This window comes from Mobula birostris, chromosome 17 (genome assembly GCF_030028105.1).
Source record: "Mobula birostris isolate sMobBir1 chromosome 17, sMobBir1.hap1, whole genome shotgun sequence".
Lineage (NCBI taxonomy): Eukaryota > Metazoa > Chordata > Chondrichthyes > Myliobatiformes > Myliobatidae > Mobula > Mobula birostris.
In genome coordinates, this window is record NC_092386.1 from 48,103,754 (window position 1) to 48,125,652 (window position 21,899).

General features: G+C 38.4%; 1 protein-coding gene across 4 annotated transcripts in view; it reads right to left on the reverse strand.

Moving 5' to 3' along the window:
* Window positions 1-21,899, reverse strand: part of sema4d (sema domain, immunoglobulin domain (Ig), transmembrane domain (TM) and short cytoplasmic domain, (semaphorin) 4D) — a 223,374-nt gene that overhangs the window by 118,632 nt on the left and 82,843 nt on the right. For 3 of the 4 annotated variants that reach the window (XM_072281678.1, XM_072281671.1, XM_072281672.1), the window contains one exon: window positions 6,969-7,149. The exons of the other annotated variant lie outside the window; for it this stretch is intronic. The gene's annotated coding sequence lies outside the window, so the exon portion shown is untranslated. The remainder of the gene's footprint in view (window positions 1-6,968; window positions 7,150-21,899) is intronic. 4 annotated transcript variants of the gene reach the window in all.

Here is a 21,899-nt window from a genome sequence, read left to right on the forward strand (position 1 = left end):
GTATTAACAAAAGTAAAACTAACTCAAAATTGAATACAACACTGAAACACAACTGTATTAAAGCCACTGCAAGTACTGGCATAATTAGCACTTAAAAAAAAAGGAATAGTGAAAGCAGGAGTTGTAAATTAAAAATAGAAGAGAAAATCAACATTAAAATAATATCTGCAGAAAGAACAGACAAGTTAATACTTCAGGTTATAAATCTGAAATCTTTTTATGAATAGTCTGCAGCCAAACAATCAATTTATCTACCTCACAAATGTTGACTGACCTATGTACAAGTGCAAGTCTCTTTTACTATGACTGCTTTTATCTTCATTATAATGTGACCGTCAAAAGCAGTTTAGAAGTAAGTACTTCAGGCCTTTATCAGTATATCCAGAAATGATCTGATGCTGAGAAAACATCATTGACATCAAACATTTTGGACACTCCTGACATATGAAAATCAAAGACAACTCCACACCATGGAAAAGAATAGAATAGAAATACCAATCTAAATTCTCACCCACACTTAATGAACAGAAAATCAATGGACTTCCTGGCAGCAGTGCAAAAGCCACAAAGCACTTATACTGGAATTGATGACCATGATCTCCACTAGAGGTAAATGTACTGCTACCTGAGAGAATGACAAAAGACCCAAAACAAGATTCAACAAGAGCGACACACACAAAATGCTGGAGGAACTCATCAGACCAGGAAGCACCCACGGAAAAGAGTAAACAGTCAATGTTTCAGGTCGAGGTCCTTCTTCAGGACTAGACAGCTCAGGTATCACAAAATTGCTTTAATACAAATATACATCATATATAAAAATCAAGTAACTGTTACAGTAGGGAACTTGAATCAATCTTTTATGCATCATCATATTCCACATCAGATTCTAATGCAAGAGCCAACTTTGGTAAAATTTATCACAGTGGGTAAATGGCACTCATAGTATCCATCTAGAATAACTAATCACGGCATTACTGACACAATAGAAAGCATCGTGTTGAATAGGATTCGTACTTGGGATGCTTAACAAAAACTTGAGTAAAACAAAAGCAAACAAAGTTTACAACATCTTGAATGTATCCATGCTCTGAACAATGAAATGGCATTTACTAACTCAGTAACGTTGAAATACGCAAAACTGCAACCAAAAATAGTTCAACCAGAACTTGTTCCACCCATGCAAGCATCAACTGTAGATTTGAATTTCAAAGTCTGAACAAATTCAAGTGCAGTTTCGATGACTGACAAAGATTACTTCTTTGACTTGTTGCCCCCAAAATCTCATCATCTCTGTTTTCCGGCAAATGCACATGAGACTTGAAGTCTGGCTGTTTAAAAGTTTCTTTGAATTAAAAATTTAACTTGAGAATTTAAGTTTGCATTTTGACAGGAAGTCACTACAATGAACCATGCTCAGTGGTTGACATAAATATATGAGGCCAAATCATAGCCTGTTAGTATGTACCTCGAAATGTATTTCAATGATCTGACAGTTTTTCGTACTATATAATTAAAACTATTTATAGTTAGTTCAGAGCAGTTTAGAAAATATCTCGTCATCTACCGGATCAATCAAGCTGCGCTGCTGTACAATTCAACAATGGGAAAATTACAGTCCTGTCTATCCTGCAGTCTAATCAGGCCTTTATCACTGTTCAGTAAAGGTTTTATCTACCACATATTAATTAAACAGCATCAGTGTCTTTCAATGCCAGGTAAAGGTGCACTTGGGCCAATTATGATACATGATGCCCAAGACATGAAGATGCAAGATGGATGGCAGTACATTTTGTCCAACAAAAATTGACATCATTGCAAATGTATGAACATCAAGCAGTGCACTATTTTTGCAACTGAGCACCAACTAGAACTGAATACAAGAAACCCAAACACCTCTTGTATGTGAGAGTAAGCTATCTTTGCACAGAAGTAAGCGTAGGACAAGAAGCCCCTTGAGTTGGTTCCACCACTCAGTATGACAGAATATAAAATGGTACAGCACAGTACAGGCCCTTTGGCCCGAGTTTTAACCTACCCCTGATTAATCTAACCCTTCCCTCTCAGATAGCATGTCCCTAATATATCTGCCTCTACCACCGTACTTGGCAGTGTGTTCATTTGCACTTACCATGCTCTGTGTAAAACACCCATGACATCTCCCACCACGCCCCCCCCCCCATACTTCCTCCAATAACTTTAAAATCACATCCCCTCCTAGTAGCCATTGCTGCACTGGGAAAATTGCATTGGCTTGTCCACCCCATCTATGCTTCTTGTTACTTATTTTCCTCTATCAAGACACCCCTCATCCTCTTTTACTCCAAAGAGATAGCAGCTAATATTTAAATTAATTTCAGATTTTCTTTTCACCTATATTCCTCATCAGCATACAATGTCAGATGTAAAATTAACGACTGCCCTTCATTAATTGCTAAGTGCAGAAGACTTAGTGATAGGGTCCACCAATTTAGATTTTGCTCATCAGCTGGAGCTCAGTGGGTACAATTGCCAAAATTTAATCTGATACTCCTGAACAGTTCTTTAAAAATAGTCATTTTAAAGGTACAGGCTCTCAGGAGAGGCAATAAACTAGGGTTTATCCTCTGAATGCCAAATAATTCACAGTGCCTCTTTGAAGTTAAAAAGAAAGAGCTGAAAACTCTGTGCAGTTCCTCTTCAAAGTGAATACCATTAATTGCCAAAATTTAAATCAATGGCATTCTCCCACTCATTTAATCTATTAATATCTTGGTATAATTTAACTTTATTCAACATTTGGCTTTGAGTAATAACACAAAGATGTCTTTCCAAATGTACATAGATAAGGAAACAAAAGTCACCTTCAGTGAAACCATTGAGAAACAATCACAATGTCCCTTCTCTGCAACAAAATCAAAACAAAGCATTATCAAATTTAGTGAAGGACATTCAGTCTCTTGCTCTATCTCCCCACATACCAATAAAAACAAACAGAATTTTTGTTTAGTCAACAGATGTAGCCATGGTCAAATGTAAACATGTAATATATTCTCTGTCAAAAAAAAGGAAAAAAAGTGTTAAGTCTGCAATTATCTTTGAACTATTAACTGCAAACTGTGTAAACTCTCTTTAACACAAAGGAGTGCTGGGTGCATGTAACACCCTGCCAGGCTGATAGTGAAGGCGGATGCATGGGGGAGGGGGCATCTAAGAAACTCTTAGATACTTATCTGACTTGCTGAATGTTCCAGCATTTTCTGTTTTTTCCTGCTTCAGATTTCCAACATCTGCAGCTATTTTTGATACTTTTAAAGTGCCTTTCAGTAAACTGATGGAATATATTGTGGTGTTGGCAAGGAGATCATGCAAAGTTGCAACAGCTCCTTATTTTAAATAGACAATATCTATTATCTAAAGTCACACATGAGAAACGATCACTTGGCCTAGGCAGAAACCACTGTCACTAGCACTATGAAAGAGAACAATGTGACAGCAGATTCTGGAAGTGACAAAAACACAGAGAGCTATCAATAGTGGGTGGGCAGGTGTGGCTGAAATTCCATAACACATAGTAAGTGGCCTTTGTGATAGAGAGAAAACTGAGTAAAGCTCTGGCAAACAAGATTTGTTCTTGGCCCAGTAATAGCTACAGTTCAATATTCTAATGTTGAACTATTTGCTCCATGGGTTTTGCTTTCCCAGTTCTAAATTTCAGCAACTATAACACTGATACATCTGCCCTGTACCAGCTGCCAGATGGGTTCCAAACTTTTCATTCCTGATTTACTGGTAAAATTTCAAGGAGATTCAGAGAAAACCAGCACACGAAATTTAAGTCACAATGGGAACTATTAGAGCAGGAGACTAAATGCCTCCGAGTTGAGTTTATTATTATATGCATTAGTACATGTATGTGTAGGTGCAATGAGAAATTTACTTGCAGCAGCATCACAGGCATATGGCATCGTATCTGAGCATTCACTAGAAAACACAAATTAAATACACTACACATAATTTTTCTAAGAAAGCACTCAAAAAAATTAGTTCAAAGTGACCAAACTGGTCATAGTGTTGCTAAACTGTAATGATTAGGGTTGTGCCGGTTGGTTCAAGAACAAAATGGTTGAAGGGAAGTAGCTGTTCTTGAACTTGGTGGTGTGGGACTTCAGACTTCTGTACCACCTGCATGATGGCAGTGACAAGAAGATGGCTTGGCCCAGATGGAGGGGATCTTTGTGATGGATGTTGCCTTTTTGGGAAAAGAAACACACCTACTATAGATATTGCTAATGGTAGGGAGGGATGTGCCTGTGAAGCCTTGGGCTTATAAACATTTCTGCAGTCGGGACACTTTCTACAGTACATCTGTAGAAATTTCACAGAATGTTTGGTGACAAGCAGAACTATCTTAACCCCCCAAGAAATTAAAGACTCTGCTGTACATCCCTTGGAACTGCATCTATAGTCTTTGCCCAGGACAGGTCATCTGATATGTTAAATCCCAGGAATTTAAAGCTGCTGACTTGCTCCACCACTGATGCCTGCCACAAGGTCACTCTCCTTCCCCTTCTTGAAGTCAACAAACAGCTCTTTAGTTTCAATGACGCAAGTTGTTGTTGTTGCGGACTATTTTCTAAACGGGGAGATTATCCAAAAATCTGAATGTAAAGGGATTTGGGAAGTACTTGTGCAGAACACCCTAAAGGTTAACTTGCAGGTAGAGTCGGAAGAAAATACAATGTTAGCATTCATTTCAAGAGGTCTAGAGTACAAGAGCAGGGGTGTGATGCTGAGGCTTTATGAGGCACTGGTGAGGCCTCACCTTGAGTATTGCCAACAGTTTTGGGCTCCTCATCTAAGAAAAGATGGGCTGGTATTGGAGAGGGTTCAGAGGAGGTTCACAAAGATAATTCCAGGAATGCAAGGGTTATCATATGAGGAACATTTGATAGCTCTGGGTTTGTACTCGCTGGAATTTAGAAGGATGAGGGGGAATCTCATTGAAATTTTTCAATGTTGAAAGGCCTAGGCAGAGTAGATGTGGAAAGGATGTTTTCATGGTGGGGGAGTCTAGGACAAGAGGGCACAGCATCAGGGGCGTCCATTTAAAACAGAGATGCAGAAAAAATTCTTTAGCCAGAGGGTAGTGAATTAGTGGAATATATTAACCACAGGCAGCTGTAGAGACAAGGTCGTTGGGTGTATTTAAGGCAGTGCTTGATCGGTTCTTGATTGGACATGGCATCAAAGGTTATGGGGAGAGGCCAGGGAGTGGGACTGAGGTGGGGAAAAAAGGATCAGCTATGATTGAAAGGTGGAGCAAATTAGATGGGCCAAATGGCCTAGTTCTGGTTCCATGTCTTAGGTTCTTAATTGGACCATATCAATTTAATATACCTAATGACTTGGCCTCCACAGGTATCTATGGCAATGAATTCCACAGATTTACTACCCTCTGGCTAAAGAAATTCCTCTTCATCTTTGTTCTAAAGGGACATATTGCTATGGCTCTTCCTTCAGTTCCTAGTCTCTCCCATTGTTGCAAACATCCTCCCCAATTCATTCTATCTAGGCCTTCCAGTATTCTGTAGGGTTCAATGTGATCTCCCCCTTCATCTTCCAGACTCCAGCGAGTACAGGGTCACAGACAAACACTCAAGGGTTAACCCTTTCATTCCCTGAAGGCACAGAGGCTCAGACTGTGAGCTTCATGAAGAGTTTGGATGAGATGGTTGTGTTGAACGCCGAGCTGTAGCCAATGAACAGCAGCCTGACGGACAAGTTCCTGTTCTCCAGATGAACAGCCTGAGAAACCGCATCTGTTGTTGATCTGTTATGGTGGAATGCAAATTAAAGCAAAACCAGGTAATCTCTGAAACAGGAGTTGATTTGCACCATTACTAACCTCTTCACGTACTTCATTACAATTTAACACAAGCACTGTTAGATGGAGGCGGGTCACTCTGATCCTCCTGGACACTAATACAAAAGATTCAAGAATCTCAAACCACAGAAGCAGGCCGCTGAATATATCCGTGAATACTCCAGCTAATTGGTCCGCACAGATCTATAGCACTGGGCCAGGTACACTATCTGGACGAGATGCGATTTGTGGATTAGACCTCCTGGAGGATGCTCAGATGTTAACTTCAGAGACTGGGATTACAGGGTCATCCAGAGATGCAGGTCAGTTTCAAGACATCTCAAGTGAAAAGCAGAGCAAATACATTCAAGCAACCTATTGTTTGATGCAATTTTTCATGGTTGTTAAATTTGCATAAATGTTGAAACCATTTTGGTAATACAATATCAAACTTGATTGATCTTCATTTAATCTTAAAAAAGAAAAAATGGACATTTTTTTTTCCTGACCCACAGCAAGACAAAACTCAACCATATATAATACATTTAAGACAGCACTTTAAAAGACAGACTTAGGTATATTTCAATTAAAATACAAAACCTCCTTCCAGCATACCCAAAGTTTAAAAAAAAAGTTTAATAACTTCACTGCAAGAAATAACCACAGTACTAAAGCCTGATGCGTTCCAGTTCAATGCTGGCTTCAGATTAGTTTGATTGCACCTTTGTGCAATTTAAAACCACTAGGAACAACATCTGTTTTAATCCCCTGCTAACTTTCTCCAAAATAGCTTTAAGTCCTCGAGACTGACAGAGAAGCAACATGAAAGATAAGATTGATTGGATGAAACTGTTTTAAAACCTTCAACAGGAAAAAGCAACACAGAGGGAATGAAGTGAGGCCATAGTGAGGGTGGAGAAGCCAACGCTTTGATATCTGTGATGGAGCCAAGAGTTAAGTTACACAAAAGAAGCCAAGACTGAAATTACACGGAGGCAGGAGGGCAAGACAAGTAATGTATCTGCAGATAAATGGATTAAATAGAATAAACTGAGCTGAAACTTGGAAATACAAGATGGAAGCCTGAGCAAAGAAACAGAAGGCATAGAAGAGAGGCACTTACCTTCTAGGAACAATCTTTCACATGAGTAGAGATCAGTCAACAGAAGGCAGCAGGAAGAGGTATGGAATCAAATCACATGTAGGAGCTCAACTAAGAGCAAAGCCACGGATGTCAGCTCCTGACAGGATGAAGCAGGATGTGTTGCAGAAGTGGAAGGGATCTTCAGCAAATTCAATGGACACTGCAAGAAAAGTAACAAAAAAAATTCTGATGAATTTGTAATTTGTTCAACAGCTTGTGTGATAATACTACTTCTTTTGTTAACATTTTCTGGGGATGATATTGTATTCCTTTTAAGGCTATAAATTCAGATTCATAAAAAAAAGATTGTTTTGCTTGTAGTTTTAGTAGTTTTGTAGTAATCACTACAAAACCAGATACATTGTGTTTAGATAATTTACCCAAGAGTGTGTTTATTTTGAAATCACACACTAGGGACTCTTGCTTTAAAATACAGTCCAAAGCAGTAACAGTAATATTGTGAGCTGATCAAAACAGATTATTTTGCTAAGCACAGATAGCAGGATTAAGGGGGTAAATCAAGATTTTTGGAAGTAGTTTGTTTTAGTAAATTCATTGCTGGTAGCAATACTTTGCCATGCAGAATCCTGTAACAGAGTATGATGAATAGACAGAAGTTAAAAGTGGCAGGAAAGACAAAACTGATCACCAAATGCTTCCTGAAGTTAAAATATTTTCAATTGCTACAGCATCTTAAGCAGTAATGCCCCAACTCAGTGCAAAACTAAGATTTAACAAGATTTGACAAATACCTTACACACGTGAACCTTTGTAACACAGAAGTTCATCTAAGGTTAGGTTTCACTCTTACATCATGGTGATCCATTCTCCTTAATGATTCAGGCAATCAAAAGCAGTAAGATAGAATGCCTACTGTACAGAGGATGGAACCGAAGACGATGCCATGATCCTTGATTGTCTTGTAACACAGGGTGTCCCCCGCTTTTCGAACGTTTGCCTTACAAAACCTCACTGTTATGAAAGACCTACATTAGTTACACATTTTCGCTAACAGAAGGTGTTTTCACTGTTACAAAAAAAGGCAGCGCGCGCCCCGAGCAGCTGCTCTCCCCTGGATTCCGAAGGGCATTTTTGCCGGCATTGCTTAAACACGTGCCTGTGAGCAGTCGTTAGCAAGATGAGTTCTAAGGTATTGGAAAAACCTGAAATCGCTCGTAAGGGTGTTACACTTAGTGTAAAACTAGACATAATTAAGCCTTTTGATCATGGTGAACGAAGTAAGGACAACGTGAGTTTGGCTTGTAGAAGTTGACGAAGATGATGTTGAAGAGGTTTTGGCATCCCATGACCAAGAACTAACAGATGACTAGCTGATGCAATTGGAAGAGGAAAGGATAACAATCGAAACTGAATGCAGTAGCGAACGGACCGAAAGTGAAGTCGTCCAGGAACTGAACGTGAAGCAACTGCCTGAGATTTTTGCTGCAATGATAAAGTACGACTTTAATTTTGAAAGGGTACGTCGGTTTAGGGCATATTTGCAGGATGGTTTGAGTCCTTACAAAGAACTGTATGATCTAAAAAAAATGCACGCGGCTAAGCAATCAAGCATACTGTCGTTTTTCAAGTCTTCCACATCAGCCACAGCAGACAACGAACCTCGACCTTTGACATCGAGGCGGGCAGTCATAGAAGAAGATGACCTGCCTGCCCTGATGGAAACAGGCGACACCTCAGTGTGCCCCCCCACCCCAACCCCCGGGCCGCGGACCAATACCGATCCGCGAAGAATGCAGCGGTAGCCGGGAGGCACCCAGCACATCTTTAAGAAAAAAAGCCGAAATAAACAAGCTAATTAAGTAGGTGCCGCCTGGCACGTAAATGTCAGCTCAGATCAGAGGCGATTGCCATAAGTGATACTACACTGTACATACGTTATTTCTACTTTATATAGGCTGTGTATTTTTAGGTGTTATTTGGTATGATTTGGCAGCTTCATAGCTTAAAGGTTACTGGAGAGAGCTTGCGCCATGTTTCTGCCGAGAGCGCTTGCATGAGCTTTTCGCTACGGAGAACAGTGCCGGCATTGATTGTGGAAAAGTATTTCTACTTTATATAGGCTGTGTATTTATCATATTATTCCTGATTTTACTGTAAGTTACTGTTATTTTAGGTTTTGTGTGTTATTTGGCATGATTTGGTAGGTTATTTTTGGGTCTGCGAACGCTCACAAATTTTTCCCATATAAATTAATGGTAATCGCTTCTTCGCTTTATGACATTCCTGCTTACGAACCGTTTCATAGGAACGCTCTACCTTCAGATGGCGGGGGAACCTGTACTAAGAAGCTGTCACAGAAATCCAACAGAGAATTGCAGGACAAAAGCCATGACTGCAAACGACAAAAACCTTTGACCCAAAACATAAGCTAGGTCTCCCTTTTCAGAGATGCTGTCTGGCTTGCTGGGTGCTTTGGGCATTTTCTGTTTTCATTACAAACATTTTGGCTGAACTTGGTGAGATAAAAAATAGATATAAAGATAACAAGAAAATGCAAATATCATATTGGAGGTTAAAAAAAGTTACTTTTTCATGATTGGATGACAATCAATGTGACAATACAACCGCAGTGGAAACACCAAAAGAAATGGCTGATACAACTGGATGTCTCTACTGCACATGTATGCTATACTTGTGCACAATATTGCACAAGAGCACCTTATTGAAATGAGTAAACTGATGTTAGAGATTTGTACATTGAGTAAGCAAATGTGCATGGTCAAAGTCCAAGCTCTAATCTGTTACTGACCTGTTCATTGATGATTAGGAGAGAACAGACCTTACAGTTTGTGTTGTTTGCAGCCATGGTTTTTGTACTGCAATACCCCGTTGAATTTCTGTGACAGCTTGTTAGTGTTACAAGACTATCAAGGATCATGGCATTGTCATCTTCTGTTCCATCCGCGGTACAGTAAGCATTCTGTTTTACTGCTACTGATTTACCTGTTACATTAAGAATGCAAACTTTGGGAAAGGCGAACTACTCTCAGAAGTCCCCTTTCAATGAGGGAAGACATTGAAGTACTCAGGCGCGCTCAAATCCAACATAAATGGTGCAAGGAGAGTACCACTTCCCAATCTACCCACACACGTAACCATCCAGCAACTCCTGCCCATGTGTACCAGTGTTTACTGACCCTACACTGGCTTCATCAACCTCCTCAAAACCTACAGCCCCAGAGTGACAGCAAGTCATACATGAGGATCTTCCTATGAAACGCCTACAATCACAAAAGCATGTAAACAAAGCCAGCTTTTCTAATCTGGACTCAGAGAAGCAATGCTATAGTAAATGCAAGTTATTTCATTACAGAAGGTTTCAAAGCTTTAACAATTGAGGCTGATCAAAAAAGCACTGTTGCTTATTTGAGAAAGGATCATTGCAAAGTTGGTCCAAAGGCTTAAAATGTGTTAAAAGTAGGATGATGCATGATCCATCCTTCACGCAAGGTATTAGATTCATAAATATAGGAACTTGTTTGGTTAACCTATTGTAGAATAAACCAAATTTCACTTTGATAACAAGATTTATAAAATTGTACTTGATTATGACAACACTGTAGAACAGTGGTTACCACTCCCTTGGCTCCCAGATCACATCCTCAGGGCACCCCTCTCCCTTTCTAGCCATTACATAAGAACTATAAAGAATTTTGATTTATGATGCACAGTGAAGGAAAATAGGAACCGCACATTCAAAGCAATGACAGTAATTGCAAAAAAAATTTTCAAATCCATTTAAAGCTACAAATAAAATTATTTCTTTAGTTATAGCAAAACCAATTTTCATCAACATTTTTAGAGTGTAGATTAGTAATCCAACTATTCACTACGTCATTGCTCTTATAACTTTCGATGAAATGGATGGGTTTGGTGCAGTGATAACTGTTTTTCAACATCAGGCTGAATGTCACTCAGAAGGAACCCCAGATCCCCACGTTCAGTAATTTGCAGTCTGTTTTCTTGCTTTGAAAGAAATAAGGTGACTGCACTGAAAACACACTCCGCTAAATATGATGTTGGAAAGGCAATAAAAAAACATCTTGACCTTTTCCTACAATGCAGGATAGTGTTCAGAGATTTCTTTCAAACGTCTTGATATGACTTCAGCTCAAAGTCATTTTGCAGTGAGATCAGTTCTTCCGCCATCCTTCCTGTTAATTTCTCATTAGAAGTGTTCAGGAATGGATTTATATCCCAATCTGGACTTTGGATCAAGAGAAGATCCTGATATCTCTCTATTACGTCTTTATGCAGCTCACCCAGGTGGACACACTATACTTGATCATCATCTGATATTTTTTCTTTCCTTTCAACCTCAGAGAAGCTCAGAAATTGGAAGAGGTCGTGACAGCCAATGTTGCACATAAAAATAGAGTTAACTTATACAGAAACGTGGCGATGACTGATTTGACTTTGATAAAATTCACATTTCCTTCCAACTGAAGATTGGTTCCTTTAAACTTTGCATACATTTCTGACAAATCAGCAATGCCATGCCTAATATTCTGGAGTTGATTACTGAATAAAACATTTGAGTCTTTAAAGAATTTTATCAGAATTTCAAAAAGTGCATAAAAGCATCTCAGGCAGTTTCTGTTTGCAAAGCATCTGACTTCTGTGTGCAACAGCAAGCATTCAACCTGCCCACCAGTCTCCATACAAAGCTCTCAAATTAGTTGAGAATTGAGAGCGTGGGACCTGATTTTATTTACCACTGTGAGAACAGTATTTAATGATTTGTGCTGCCAATCACTTGGGTTTTTTTTTAAAAAAAACAAGATATTGTCTGTGAATTACACAGTTTTTTCAAGAAGGCAATAACCCCACGGTGGCATCCTGTCACGGACATTGCCCCATCAGTTGCACAAGCAAGAAGGTTGATAAGCAGAGTGTCCTTCTCATTAAAAAATTGTTTAGTAACCCAAGATATACAATCACCCTTTGACTCTATTTCTAGACCCCTGCAAATAACAATGTGACCCATGCTTTCATCTTTTACGAAGTGAACATAACCAAGATGCAAAGATTTGTTGCCCGCAAAGTTGACTCAACCAACCACAGAGCAAATTCTGTTGTTCTAAGTATGTTGCACAATGTGCCTTCCACATTCTCAGGTATTTCAACTAATTGTCTTTGAACAGAGCTGTTGCTCAGCAGAAATTGCTTTAATTATTTGGTCTGGTGACTTGCGCAAAACCACCCTTGCTGCTGGTAGTATTAGTTCTTCTGCCATTGTATGAGGCTTTCCAGATTTAGGAATGAGCAATGAAATGTTGTATAAAGCATGCAAACCATCACTGTTTTATTGCGATGTGCTGGCAAACATGTTTTGAAGTGTTTTCCATTTCTGAAAGTTAGTTTTCTTTCTTTCTTTCTTTTTAAATCTTTTTATTGAATAACTATACAAAAAGGTAAGCCATATAGGCACCAATACACTGTTAGAATATAATAAAATTACAGGAGATATTAATACAAAAAAAAATGATACAATGTAATTTAAACATAAGGTACCAAGGTAACATAATAGTATACTAATTTATTTATATATATATATATATATATATATATATCAATAGAGAAAAGGAAAAACTAACTAAAAGCAAAGCAAAGCAATGGGCTAACTTGAAACCAAACAGAGTTAAAAAACTTAAAATCACGTCCTCAATCCCGACCTCCATTAAAAACTGTAAAAAAAACAAGAAGGGTCTATATTACATTAAATGAAAATATTGAATAAAAGATCTTCAGGTCTGTTCAAATTTAAATGAGGAATCATAAAGATTGCTTCTAATTTTCTCCAAATTCAAGCATAATATCGTCTGAGAAAACCAAAAAAAGGTAGTTGGAGCATTAGGCTCTTTCCAATGTTGTAAGATACATCTTTTCGCCATTACAGTAAGAAATGCAATCATTCTACGGGCTAAAGGAGAAAGATTACTGGAAATTTTAGGTAGTCCAAAGATAGCAGTAATAGGGTGAGGAGAGATATCTATATTCAATACCTTTGAGATAATATTAAAAATGTCTCTCCAAAAAGTTTCCAGAGTAGGACAAGACCAAAACATATGAGTTAAAGAGGCTATCTGCCCCGGACATCTATCACAAAAAGGATTAATATGAGAATAAAAGCGAGCTAATTTATCTTTGGACATATGTGCTCTATGAACAACTTTAAATTGAATTAGGGAATGTTTAGCACAGATAGAGGTAGTATTGACTAATTGTAAAATCTGCCCCCAGTCATCCACGGAAATGATAGACCCCAATTCCTGTTCCCAATCTACCCTAATCTTATCAAATGGAGCTTTCCTAAGTTTCATAATAATATTATAAATCATAGCCGATGCACCTTTCTGACATGGATTAAGGTTAATTATAGTATCTAAAATGTAAGTAGGAGGAAGCATTGGAAAGGAAGAGAGTATAGTACTTAGGAAATTTCTAATGTAGATATCTAAAAAATGTATTCTTGATAAATTTTATTTATTAGATAATTGTTCAAAAGACATAAGGGAACTATCTAAAAATAAATCCAAAAACCGTGAAATACCCTTAGTCTTCCAAATTTGAAAAGCACGATCCGTAAAAGAGGGAGGAAAAAATGTTACCTAAAATAGGAATCGCTAGCCCAAATTGGTTAAGATCAAAAAATTTTCTGAATTGAAACCAAATACGTAAGGTATATTTAACTATCGGGTTAGATACCTGTTTAAGGCGTTTCAAATCAAAAGGAAGAGAGGAACCTAAAATAGAGCCAAGTGTATAACCCTGAACAGATTGTAATTCCAATGCTACCCATTTAGGAATGGATAGTATATCCTGGTCAAGTAACCAAAATTTCATATGTCAAATATTAATTGCCCAATAATAAAATCTAAAGTTAGGTAATGCTAAACCTCCATCTCTCTTAGCTTTCTGTAAATGTATTTTACCCAGTCTCGAGTTTTTATTTTGCCAAATAAATGAAGAAATTTTGGAGTCAACTTTATCAAAAAAAGATTTTGGAACAAAAATTGGTAATGCCTGAAATACATATAAAAATTTTGGCAAAAAAAACATCTTAACTGCATTAATACGACCAATCAAAGTTAAATATAAAGGAAACCATTTAGATGAAAGTTGAATAATATGGTCAATTAAGGGTAAAAAGTTAATCTTAAATAAATCTTTGTATTTACAAGTAATTTTAATCCCAAGATATGAAAAATAATTAATCAATTTAAATGGAAAGTTATGATATAAGGGAAGCTGTTTAATAATCGGGAAAAGTTCACTCTTACTAAGATTTAATTTATAACTTGAAAAAAGACCAAATTGTGCTAATAGCTCTAAAACAGCAGGAATGGATTTTTGGGGATTAGAAATATATAAAAGTAAATCATCAGCATAGAGTGATATTTTATGGGACTTTAAGCCCCGAGTTATCCCAGTAATATTTGGAGATTCTCGAATGGCAATTGCAAGAGGTTCTAATGCAATATCAAATAATAAAGGACTAAGAGGACAACCTTGTCGAGTACCTCGAAAAAGAGGGAAAAAAGGTGAGCTTAGAGAGTTAGTACGGACCGAGGCCACAGGAGAATGATATAACAGTTTAATCCAGGATATAAATTTCGAGCTAAAATTAAACATTTCAAGCACCTTAAATAAGTAAGGCCATTCTACTCTATCAAAATCTTTCTCAGCATCTAAAGAGATAACACACTCAGGAACATTTTGTGAGAGAGTATAAACAATATTTAACAGTGTGCGAATATTATAAAAAGAGTAACGACCTTTAATAAAACCCGTTTGGTCTTCCGAAATAATAAAAGGAAGTACTTTTTCTAATCTATTTGCTAATAACTTAGAAAAAACTTTAGAATCAACATTTAATAAAGATATTGGTCTATAAGATGCACATTGAGCAGGATCTTTATCCTTCTTTAATATTAGAGAGATTGACGCTCTATTGAAAGATTCGGGAAGTTACCAAGCTTTAATGAAGCCTCAAAAACCCTACAGAACCAAGGGATTAATGAAGGTGCGAAACATTTATAAAATTCTACGGTAAACCCATCAGGGCCAGGAGCTTTCCCCAAATTCATAGAGGAAATAACATTCTTAATCTCATCCGTGGTAATGGGAGTATCTAATACAGAAGACATATCCTGTGAAATCTCAGGGAAGTCTAGGTTATCTTAAAAAATCATTCATATATTTAGAATCTCGAGGAGACTCTGATTGATATAAGGAAGAATAAAAATCACAGAAGGTTTGATTAATCCCCGCATGATCAAGCATCAGTCGGTCATTTTGGTTATAAATCTGATTAATTTGAGATTTAGCATAATTAGACTTCAGTTGATTAGCCAACAGTTTGCCAATTTTGTCAGTGTACATAAAATTCACTTCTTGTTTTCTTCAATTGGTTTACAATCGAGGACGAAAGTAATAAACTGTGTTCCATTTGAAGTTCAGTTCTTTGTTTATATAACTCCTCAGAGGGAGCTATAACATATTTCTTATCAATTTCCTTAATCTTGTCCACAATTACCAACTCTTCCTGCTTCAGCTTTTTCCTCAAAGCAGCAGAATACGAGATAATCTGACCACGAATATAAGCTTTAAAAGTATCCCAAAGAATGTTCACAGAAATATCCTCTGTATAGTTAATTGTAAAAAAAGATCAATCTGTTCATTCATAAAGTTAACAAAGTCCGAGTCCTGAAGCAGCAGCGAATTAAAACGCCATTGTCTGTTATTTTGTGTATTGGCCTGAATTTTAATAGAAAGCTTAAGTGGAGCATGATCCGAAATGGTTATAGTGTCATAATCACATTTAATCACTGAAGAAATAAGACAAGAGTCAATAAAGAAATAATCAATTCTTGAATAGGAATGGTGAACATGTGAAAAAAAAAAGAAAAATCTTTTTCCTGAGGATGCAAAAAACGCCAAATGTCCATCGACCCAGAATCAGAGAGGAATGAATTAATCAAAGTTGCAGATTTATTAGGTAAGGTCCGTAGAGGAGCCGAACGGTCCAAAGCTGGAGATAAACAGGTATTAAGATCTCCGCCCCAGATCAATGAAAACTCATTCAAATTCGGGAACTGATTGAATTAATGATTTATAAAATTCCGGACAGTCCACATTAGGAGCATAAACATTAACCAAAACTACCTTTTTATTAAATAGTAGACCACTAACCAATAGAAATCTACCATTCGGATCAGAAATAGTATCATGTTGTATAAAAGTAACTGAGGAGTCTATAAAAATAGAGACGCCTCGAATTTTAGCATTGGAGTTCGAATGAAACTGTTGACCCTTCCAGAATTTAAAAAAACGTAGTCTGTCCCCCCTCCGCACATGGGTCTCTTGTAAAAATAAAATTTGTGCTTTAAGTCTCCGGAACACTTTAAAAACTTTTTTCCTTTTAATAGGATGATTAAGACCATTAGTATTCCAGGAGACAAAATTAATAATAGACTCCATAAACCCTAAAGTCAACCCGCAACAAGAAGGATTGACGATAGGCTCGACCCACGAACCCGGAAAGGGAACAGAACAAATAAGAGATACCGGGAAGAAGAACGCAACCAATACTTCAATAATGTACATAGCCCAAGAAGAAAGAAACTAAAACGTGAAGCCCCTCCCACCACCCCCCACCCCATGACCCCAAGGCTAAATCTAACGCAGATCAGTCCAAAAGAAGCAAGCACTAAAACTACCCCCATGACTTCCAGTATACGCTTCCTAGAAAGTGTAAATATAAAAAAGATCAGCTAATTATAAAACAGTAAAAGAATAAAAAAAGGTAACTCAATTAAAACACTTAATATAACAGAGTAAAAGCCAGAAAATATTAAAAAAACCGCAACAAACCCCAGACCCTATGAGTAAACAAAACAAAAAATGAGATTATTAACATAAACTAGTTATGAAAACCTACAAAACAAAGTAGATTTAAAAACTACCAAATTTAAGGCCACAAAGGAAATACGTAAAATGACGGTGAGGAAATAACCACCCAGAATCCCCTGGGAAAAAGGAATGACACAGATAGAAAGAAAGTTTAGCAACCATATTAACTAATCAAAAATAAACTTTTCTGCCCATATAAGGCAAAAAAAAAATTAAGACTGACAAATTCACAACCTCCGATCAACGGAGATTGTTAAAAATTACGATTAAGATGTTGAAGGTGAAAATTGATCCAGATAACTCTGGGCATCCGATGGAGATTCAAAAAAATGGAGGGCTCCATCCGACGTACAAATCCTTAGACGTGCAGGGTAAAGCAGTGCTGGTTTTAAATCCATCTTGTAGAGTTCCGACATCACAGATCTGCGAACCCGTTGATCCCGAATTGGTTTACTGAAATCCTCCACGAATCGGAACCTAAATTCCAAAAAATCAATGTAACCTTTAGATCGAACAAAATGAAACAGTTTCTCCTTGTCTTGAAAGTAATGAAAATGTAAAATGACATGTCGGGGTTTATCTGACCTAAGTGAGTATGATGGAACTCTGTGGACACGATCCAATAACAGTGGTTGGTCAGGAAATACAGTAGGAAATGCATCTTTTAAAAGTTGAGATAAATACTTCATAGGGTTATCAGATTCAACAGCTTCACGCACCCCAATCATTCAAAGATTCTGCCGTCGCATTCTAAGTCAGAGTTTTTAAAGGTCAGCAAGTCAAGTTTCTTCTTCATTACATTAATTGTTTCTTCGATTTTCTCCATCTTGAGCTCACTTTGTTGCGTGGATTTTTGAAGATCAGATATAGCCGACTGATGTTCCTTAATAGATATTTGTATCTTCTCAATTGAATCGGCAATTTTCTGGAAATTAATTGAAATTTCCTCACGAATCAGCTCCGTAATAGAGGTTGAAATTTCCCTTTGAATTAGCTCCGATATAGCTTTCAAAGTCAGCGGTGGTTCAGTCGGAGGGAAATCGGTACCTTTCGGTCTACCTGGAGGTTTGCCGTCCTTCCCGTTTTTTCCATTCTTAGACATAGCAGACCTTAAAAACATCCGATTATCGAAGAGCCCAATTTGTTTCAAAGTATTGTAAAAGTCGATGCCTTAATGGTTAATTAAAATATAGCTGATCATAAGAAGAAAAACTCAGAGGTAATGGAGCGAGTCAAGAACACGACTTCACTCCATGAGCGCGACCGGAAGTCCCCGATGAAAGAAAGTTTTCTTGAAGTGACTGCAAATAAGTTAAGTTCTTGTTTGCTTTATCAGAGTGCAAATGTTCAAGGTGCCTAGACGGTTTCAATGCCTCATTTGAAAAATCTTTTTCACATAACTGACACATTGGCTGCTGTTGGTTGCTTGGTGCTGGTATAAATCCGTTTTTCCATATACTCCACACTATACTGTCTGCACATCCTTTGTTTGGTTTGCTTCTGCCATTTTTGTTATGGATTAACAACCACAATAAATCTCCTATTGTTTAAGTCCAACATCAAATGCTACAATCAGTAAAGGGGAAAGTTATGACTTCAACATAGCTCAGGCAAAACCTAACTCTCTGCCTGACAGTACACAAAGTGGGGCAGCGATATCTCGGTTGGGCTGTGGGCTAACACTGCATGATTAGAGTGTGGGAATCAGTAGTAGTGCTACTAGCTAACACTGTGCTACAGTAGTGAACAGCAATAATGCACAGGCCAGGTCCAGTAATAAAACAACTTCTTCAGTCCAGATCTCTCATGATATGGCTATAGACAAGATAGTGCCTGTGTTCAACCCTTCTTCAATCAACATCTAGATACATCATGAAATCATACATTTCACTTCTTTTATGTCTTTTACATTTGCTTTTTTACCTTCAATGTGACTCAGGAACTGTTGGAGCCTGTGATTTGCACTTTGGAGATCATTTGGATGTCCCAGTGCTCTGCAGTCTCCAAGAGGATTCCAGGAGGCAGAGGGGGCAAGCTCGGGGAAGCTGCAGGACGGGGCACGAGCTGCTGTTCAACTCCATTTCGCTGAGTAAAGCTTCCACTGTTCGCCAATTAAAGCGACGAAGGAGATTGAAACATCGAGCAAATGCGGAAGTTTGGAGATCGTTTGGGTGTTCCAGTGCACTGCTGTCTCTGAGAGGATTGTAGGAGACGTGGCAGCATGCACGGACTTCATGGTGACAAGGCAGCGGGACAGGGTGAGAGTCATTGTTAAACTCCATTTCGCCAATTAAACCTTCCTTTGTTTGCTAATCAAAGCGACGAGGAAGATTGAAACATTGAGGCGAACGTGGAAGGTGAATATGTAATCCCCCAACTGCCCCCCTTGTTACCAAGACAGCCCCCTCCCCTTTAAGTGACATATGACCAGAAGATGAAGAATCTTTGTGAGTAGAGTTGTGTTATGAAACTGCAAGGGTAAAAAGACCCTGATGAGAGTTATATAGAGGCTCCGAACAGTAGCCACGACGTGGGGTACATATTACAGTGAAGCCTCCATCGTTCAGGGTCAACCATGGATGTTGTGTCCTAGCTGTCTAGATACACAAGCCTAGGCAATACGACACGGAGAGCAAGCTGTCCCCCAGGTAGCAAGTTCTCTCTCTCCACTCATCTTATGAACCCAAAGGAACGACAGAAACAAATACAGTTTGCTATTAGCAGCGTCGCAGGAGTTGCCAGCAATGTTGAACTCAACGTAGGACTGCTTCAGGGAATCCATCTCCGGATTTTTCCCCTCAGGGTTTACTCCCGAAGCCTTCCCCATGAGTGGGTACAGTAGCAAGGCAGTGGAGGTTTGAGATCAGAGTTTTCCTTCTCCTAGATCAGCTGCCAACCACAGCTGATGAGCCCCATCTGACTGGTTTCAAGGCACCAGTAACCTCCCTTTGGCCCTTCTCCTGTTATTAGGAATGGTTCATCCAGGCTCAGTAGCTAAGCCACATATGAAGGCCAGGAGCTGGACTTGGTTGTCAAAAGCTACCTGAAGCGCACACCATTGGGAGCATTTAATAGGTAGCGAGAGCTTGTCGCCATTACCAACCCCACCTCCCCCCCAGCTATAAAAACCTTAACGCAGGTAAAAAGGGCCATGTTACAATAGTCACGGAGTATTTCAATATGCAGGTTGATTGGGAAAATCAGGTTGGTGCTGGATCCCAAGAGTTGGAATTTACAGAATGCCTACAAGATGGCTTTTTAGAGGAGCTTGTGGATGTGCCCATGAGACAAAAGGCTATTCTAGAATTAATATTGTGCAATGAACCAGATTTGATTAGGGAGCTTAAAGTAACAGAACCCGTATGAGGCAGGGATCATAATATGATAGAATTCAGTTTGAGAAGGAGCTTAAAATTATTTGCATTAGTATTACAGTAGAGTAAAGGGAATGACAGAAGGATGAGTGAGGAGCTGACCAAAGATAATTGGATGAAGACACTGGTAGGGATAACGGTAGTCAGCAATGACTTGAGTTTCTGGGAGTAATTCGAAAGATGCAGGATCAATTCATAGCAAAGAAGCAGCATTCTTTGGGAGGATGAGGCAACCATGGCTGACTAGGTAAGTCAAGGGCAGTGTAAAAGCAAGAGAGGGCATACAATATAGAAAAAAAAAGAGTAAGAAGTTAGAGGATTGGGAAACTTTTCAGAAAAAAACACCAGAAGGCAATTCAAAAAAAAAAGCAATGAGGAGAGAAATATGAAGGGAAGCTAGCCAATAATATATAAGTTATCGTAGAGTTGGTATCCAAGACTTTTTTGTCCAGATTAACAAAGGGTGAAAAAAAAGTGGACTTCGGATCCCTGGAAAATGACACTGCAGAGGTAGTAAAGGGGAACAAAGAAATGGTAAATGAACATTAAGTATTTTGTGTCAGTCTTCACATGGGAATTCACTAGCAGTATGCTAGAAATTTGAGTCTGGGGGGCAGAAGTAAGTGCAGATGCTGTTACTAAGGAAAAGGTATTTGGAAGTTGAAAGGTTTAAAGAGGTAGTTGAAGACATTGTGGAGGCATCAGCAGTGATCTTTCAAGAATCACTGAATGCTAAAATGCTTCCAGAGGACTGAAAAGTGGTAAATGGGATTCCACTCTTTAAGAAGGGACAGAGGCAAAAGACAAGGAATTAAAGGCCAGTTAACTTGACATCTTCATGGGCAAGATGTTAGAATCTATTATTCAGGATGAGGTTTCAGAGTACATGCAGGCACACAGTAAAATAGGCTGAAGTCAGCATGGTTTCCTCAAGGGGAAATCTTGCCTAATAAATATGTTGAAATTCTTTGAGGAAATAACAGACAGGATAGATCAAGGAGAATCAGTGGATATTGTTATTTTGATGTCACAAAACATTTGACAAGGTGCCTGCTAAGCAAGTATTACAGGAACAATACTAGCATGGACAAGATTGGCTGACTGACAGGAGGCAGAGTGGGAATAAAGGAAGCCCCTCTGGTTAGCTGCTTGGGCCAGCGTTGAGCCCTCTACTTTTCACATTATATGTTGAAGATCTAGATGACAGAATTGATGGCTTTATAGCCAAGCTTGCAGATGATAGATGATACAAAGATAGATTGGGGGAGGGGAAGATGAGGAAGCAGGACGCTCACAGAAGGACTTAGACAGATTGGGAGAATGGACATTCCCTACAGTGCACAGAAATGTATGGACATGCACTTTGGTGGAAGGATAAACAGGAAGCAAATTCAGAAATCAGAAGTGCAAAGGGATTTGAGAGTCCTTGTGCAGGATTCCCTAAAGGATAACTTGCAGGCTTTGTTACTGTTAAGGAAGGCAAATGCAATGCCAGCACTCATTTTGAGAGGACTAGAATATAAAAGCAAGAGTGTAATATGAGGCTTTATAAGGCATTGCTCAGACCACATTAGGTTATTGCAGGAAGTTTTGGACTCCA